This window comes from Pezoporus occidentalis, unplaced genomic scaffold (assembly GCF_034315485.1).
Source record: "Pezoporus occidentalis ecotype Australia unplaced genomic scaffold, CSIRO_AGI_Poc_V1 ctg11, whole genome shotgun sequence".
Classification (NCBI taxonomy): domain Eukaryota; kingdom Metazoa; phylum Chordata; class Aves; order Psittaciformes; family Psittacidae; genus Pezoporus; species Pezoporus occidentalis.
In genome coordinates this window covers 10,055,342-10,061,342 of record NW_026912886.1, presented here as the reverse complement: position 1 = coordinate 10,061,342, position 6,001 = coordinate 10,055,342, and positions in this window count along the sequence as shown.

Below are 6,001 nucleotides of genomic sequence, written 5' to 3'. Positions count from 1 at the left end.
CTACATACTTTATTCTTCGTGGGATTTGCCCAAGTAGGTTTGCTGGTAAATAATTAGTGAGAGGATGTATTTGTTACCAAGTTGTTTTGGCGATGCTCATCACCAGGAGATACCAGCTACTGGAGACTGCTGAACCCTTTTTTCCCTGTTTTTTTTTTAATTTATGATTTAATAAGAATTTGCTTTCCCCAAGAAAAATCCACCTTAAATTACCTGGAAGTGCTGGTTCACGTGTGGCTCCCATCGAGGTGACCCTGCAGTGTGCCAGACCAAAAGCTGGCATCATAGGAGCTGATGTATCACAGCGCTTGGTTGGGGGTGTTGCTGCAGGGGCAGCCAGTTGGACCAGAGATGGATGGAGGGGTGGAGGGATGTGGTCTGAGTGTGATCTCCCGAGTGCTGGAATGTGGCTGGAAATCCTGGGAGCTCGTCTGCACCCGCAGCATGAGGTGCAAAGCACCTGGAGCCTCTGGGCCCTGGGAATCTGGGGCTGCAGGGAGAAGTTTCTGCTTCATCATCCTTCCTGTATGCAAGAGCTGCTCCAAGCTGTTCTCTCTTCTCAGCACCTTCTCCACCCCTACACACACTCACCCTGACGCATAGGGCAGGGCAAACATCTATTCCCTCTCTGGGTTTGTCTCAGAGGGGTGGGTTTTGGCTCCTTCTAATTCCCCCAGTATAACCAGCAGTAAATCCACACACTGCACAGAAAGCCCTGGAGATGAGGCTTGGAGCTGTCCCTGCCTGGGGACAGGCATAAGGACCACCACCCATGGCACAGAGTGCCAGGCACCTGTTGTACCCCCAAACGGGGTCAGTCCCAGTAGAGGATCGGAGCAGGTCTGCCCCTGCTTATGTTGGATAAGGATTTGGTACCCAACATGCACCCAATGGCACAAGTTACCAGGGTGGCCGAGCTGCCACTGTCCTGCTGAACTCCCCATCAGGACTTCAGGGGCTCCCTGAGCCCCCTCTACTCACTGCTGGTCCTGCTGCAGTGGCAGAAACCAGGGACAGGGACCCAGAGAGAAATGTTTTTGCTGTCACCACTGAAAGGTCTTTATTTTGTTTTAAATGCAGCATGTTACTATAATAGAATCACACAGTTTAGAGAGTTTAACAAAGCAGTTCAGTGAAGCCAGGTTAGCATAAGAAATCAAAGCCTGAGATGTTTCAACCCCTTACAAATCACCATGGCCTGGGAAATGTGCCCTTGTTTTTTCCAGCAAACATGTCTGGGCACATTTCCCTGAGTGTCCAGTGATGATGGTAAAAGAGAGAGAACTATCCTGAAGCCATGCTCCCATCTAATCCCATGGGTGCCTGCTCCCAGCCAGGGGCTCTCCTGACCCTGGGCTGTGCCCACCATGGGATTCCTGTGGACAGCAGCTCTGGGTGCTGCAGCAGCGGGTCCTTGAGCACTGCTTGGTGTCAGCAACAGCATCAGCATCACTGCTCACAGCGCCAGGAAGGAAAGAATGCCTGCCAAGCTGCTGACACATTACCATGACCTTCTCAGGCTCCAGGCGAATGCAGCCAGCAGAGGAGGGCATCCACACCTCCACATCTTCATAAAGTTTTGACCCCCCCCCCCCCCCCAGTTGCAGGGCAGGCTGGTGCAGAGGCAAACACACAGGGGTCTCAGCACAGAGGCTGGCTCCAGACACTGCTCATGGGCCCCATGCACCTTGCAAAGGGAGGCATGTGCCATTCTCAACACCTCTTTGTGTGCGCAGAAACCCAGAGCTAGAGGGAAACGGGAGGATCCCTAGTGAGAGGTGAATGAAAACCTCCTGCTCATGCCAAGAGAAGCTTGGCTGTGTTATAGCCAAAGTAGCATCACTGCTGCCAGAACTGGCACTGGGTACTCCACTAACTGGGTTGTTTTCATGCCCCATTCAAAGAAGCAGAACCACCCTTCTGTAAAAGAAGTCTTTTTGTGATTGTTTTCTATTTTAGACGAAAATAAAAGCATTTCTGTGTCTTTTGATCTGCTTCACTTCCTTACTGACACTTCCAGGATGCTTTGGGTACAGCGGGTCTCCGTAGCTCAGCAGGGTCCCCACGTCTCCCTGGGGAATTGCAGCCACACTGGTACAACCAGGAGCAGAGAAGCAAAGTGAGGATGGGATGTGCTCCTCTCAGTCTTTCCCCTGGTTGTCTCGCCCTCTGAAACATCACCCCCTGTTGCAGTACGAGCCTCAGGGTGTGGAGTTGCTGATGCTGGGGTACCCGGCAGGCGCAGCCATGGGTGTATGCCCACCTGCAGCAAGCATCACAGGGCCGAAGCTGCTCTCTGGAGTGCTGGCATTGCAGTCCTGCCTGCTCTTACCGCCCTGCCCAGCTGCGACGGCAGCTCAGCTCCCTCCCTTGCTCTTTGTTAACCACTGAATTCATCTGACAACTCAAAGAGAGAGAGAGAGAGGGGAGAGACCCTGCGGCCCGCCGTGGCCGGCGCGGTTCCCCGGCTCCCCCTCTGCCCTCATTTGCAATGCTTGAGTGGGGATTTCTCTATTTACTAAGCTAACAATGTGGGTTCCCAGGGCCTGGGCTGATGATGACATCCCGGCGCTGGTGGGTGGTGGGGCCGGGGGGGTGGCGAGGGCTGGGGGGGGAATTGCATAATGCCGAAGCAGGCGTGGGAAACCACAGCATCTGCGAGCAAAGGCTCTGCCAGCCGCTTTGAGCATGGCTCAAAGGGCTCCCGGGGAAGCCACGGGGCAGAGGGAGCCCGGGGGACCCGGTGGCGAGGGGAGAGGCTCAAACCCACATCCCACGACCCCATCCCTGCTGCCACGGGGCAGCCAACGGCCCCCGCCGCCGCCGCCGCCTCCGTCCCTGGAAGGGTTAACGCGGGCCGCCACGGGTCTGCTCATTACAGGGTTAAGGGGGAGATGGCACTTGCAAATCCCTCAATTACCCGGGCCAGAAGGCTGCTCAGGAAGAGCTTTATTAACGGTTGCCGTCTTCATTAACCGCTTCTCCACAGCTGCCTAATTACGGCCGCCATTAGGCTCGACGGGTCTCCCTACCACCACCCTGACCCCCCGGCCTTCTGATTAACCTTAATTACACCTCCATCGCCAGGAACTGGGCGCTCACCTGAGCGGGGGGCTCGGGGGCTGCCTAATTGTAGGCATCCCCGGCGGGCGGCGCGGGGAGGGGGCTGGTGGCCGGGAGCCCGCAGCACGCCAGATGTTCGCTGCTGAAAAGCAGAGGGCTGCCCTCGCACTGAGCTAAGCGGTGGCAATGAGATCGGTAGCAGGGCATTGAGGGAGGCGGTGAAAGACTTTCCCACCTGAGCCGATGGGGCTCGGCCGGGAGGAGAGCGGGGCTTGCTGGGAGGGAAGGCAAAGGATGAGGGATGGGAGATGCTGCTTCATCCCACAGCACCCACCCTGCCAGGAGGCACAGCATCCTTCTGGGTGTCCCCCCAGCCTTGCTGCTCTCTCGATGTCTCCCAGGCTGGATGTAGCACCCAGGGATGTATGTCCCTGGTTGGTGGCCGTACGGTGTATGCCTGCACTTGGTATTTCACACAAGGCCATGGGCACCATGGAAGGCAGCAGAGACCCCTCTGCCCTCCATCCCCAGAGTGCTGCCACTGCTCCAGGACAGCCCCAGCCTGACGTACCACCCCAGCCTCCTTCCACAAAGAAGATGCTGCTGCTTTCCTTCTCTCCCTCACTGAAGAGAGAGAAGCACAGCTCCTTGGGCACAGGGAAAATGGAGCCTCTTTCTCCTTCTCCCATGAGATGCCCCCACCATCTTCTTCCCCCTCCTCACCACACACCTCCCTTTTGGGAGGGGAGGGAAAAAAAAAAAAGAGATAATAAAGTTCTTATTTCCACCACATTTGCCATTTCCTGGTCTAAGTAAAGAGTGTCATAAGAGTGACAAGCTAAAAGCCACTGATTACTGTGGATTCATGGCATTTATTCTCCTCGTGAAAAGAGCAAACATCAGAAATAATGTGGTCCGGCCTGCCTCGGAGCCTAACCCTGCAATTAATCAGCATTCATGTGCAGAAGGTGCACGAGCATCTGATATGCAGAGAGGGAGTAATTAAAGGCAGATGCAATCTCTGCTTCCCGCAGGCCTGGGGAGGGCAAATGTGCCCCATCCCCACTGGGGTCCAGCCCCCAAAGTCACCACTGTCACCCCTTTCCTCTGGAGCAGCCGGTTGTGCTCACTCCATCCGCCTTTGCTGGGTGCATCGAGGACAGGCTCTGCTCCCGGGAGCGAGCAGGGTGATGGGTACCTCCTGTCCCTCGTCCGTTGGCTGCTTGGCAAAGCGAGCAGGAGGGTTGTGGGACGCAGTATTTAGAGGAGCTTCCGATGCCTTGAACCCTGACACAGCTCGGCGACACCGTGAGGTCCCAGGAGAGGGGGATTGCTGTGGGTTGGGGCTTTCCCGGGACTATCACTGGCCTCCTCCCGCCGGGGTCTGCCCCGCTGCTCCCGCTGATCCTGTCGAGACCTTTAATCCGTGGGGGATCAGCAAATTAATCCACTAAAGCATGAAGGGCCTGAGCTGTGTTTAATCGCTCCCTTTTGTGTCAGGGGACGGCTAAATGACCATACAAGAGAAAAACCCACAGAGGGGTCAGAGGGGAGGCGGTGGGCGATTAACCCCCGTCACCTCCCTCCAGGCTGCGGCGCGGGGTGAGACAGGGCTGAGCCTGCAGCCGACGGGGCATCGCGGGCATCAGTTGAGCTGGTGTCCCCTCATGCCTCCATGCGCCGTGTCACTCGCCAGGGCCGTGGTGTTGTGCAGTCCCACAGCGTGGCCAGAGCTACCTCAGCCACAGGCGAGACGAGCTGTGCGAGGTCTCAGCCTGGCTCCCGGCAGACAAGCTGTTATCACGGCAATTACCCCCCAATACGCCCTTTGGGAGCTATTTCGGCCGAGGGGTCAGTTAGTGCCGACAGCGGCCGAATCCTCCCCTTGCCCCCGGGGGAGGAGGAGCCGTGTCGGGGAGGGGATGCTGAGCGGGAGCTGTCTGCCTGCTCCGGCACAGATTGTGCCAACGCGTGGTTGAGCGCGGCGAGCGCTTGCAGCCAGCACCCTTCAAAAATATCACTCGGGGAACAAATGACACCACCTCCCCCTCGCCATCCTCACACCCCAACGCCCTCACCACAGCAGGGGCGGCCACGCCAGCCTGGGTGCCACAGCCCCCCCCGGCCCCTCACGCCCATTTTCTTCCAAAGGAGAATAACCTGCAATATATATATATATATGTATTTTTTTTTCCCTTTCTGGAAACTAATGGACTCCTTAAATAGCAAAAATTGCACCCTGTAATTAAGATCTTGCTTTTTAAATGATTAATCATTCTAACCCCTTCCAGCGGCATCCCACTTACTGCTGCTCTCATATTGAAATGCAGATCTGAGAGGGAGGGAGCCGAGCAGGTCTGCAGAGAGGAGCAATTAAACCTTCCAGCTGTCGCTGGTCCCCCCCGTCCTCCTGTTTTTTTTCCCGAGGAAGCCCTGGGCGTTGTCCGCCAGGCTGGCTCTGTGCCCTCATCCACGTTCCCCCTTCTGATCTCCATCCCCCCATCTCCATCCTCCCCACCTCCATCCCTTCTTGTTCTGCTGTCTCTTGGCTTCTGAGCCTAGCAATACCTCGCCACGGCAAGGTTTGGCCTTCCTTTCTTTGGAGGTGCTGTCAGCTCCCCAAAAAGCCGTCTGCCCCCCTCTTCCCAAATGAAAGGGGGAAAAGGATGTGAACACCGGGTTATGGTAACGTCAACCAGCAATCCCAGTCCAGCCCATAACAACCAGCTGCCTGCTTGGGGATTGCCCCTCTGCATCTCTGCCTATGCCAGTGTTGCAGCCCTCTGAAGTCTCACTCTCCTGTCCTTCCCTTGGCTCTTCCCTGAACTATATCCTGTTGTAGAAAATGGAATCCCACAAAAGACACCCATGAACATGTGCCACCTCCCTGCAAAGGGTTCCCCACAGCCTCAGCACATTGCCTCCTTCATTCACACCT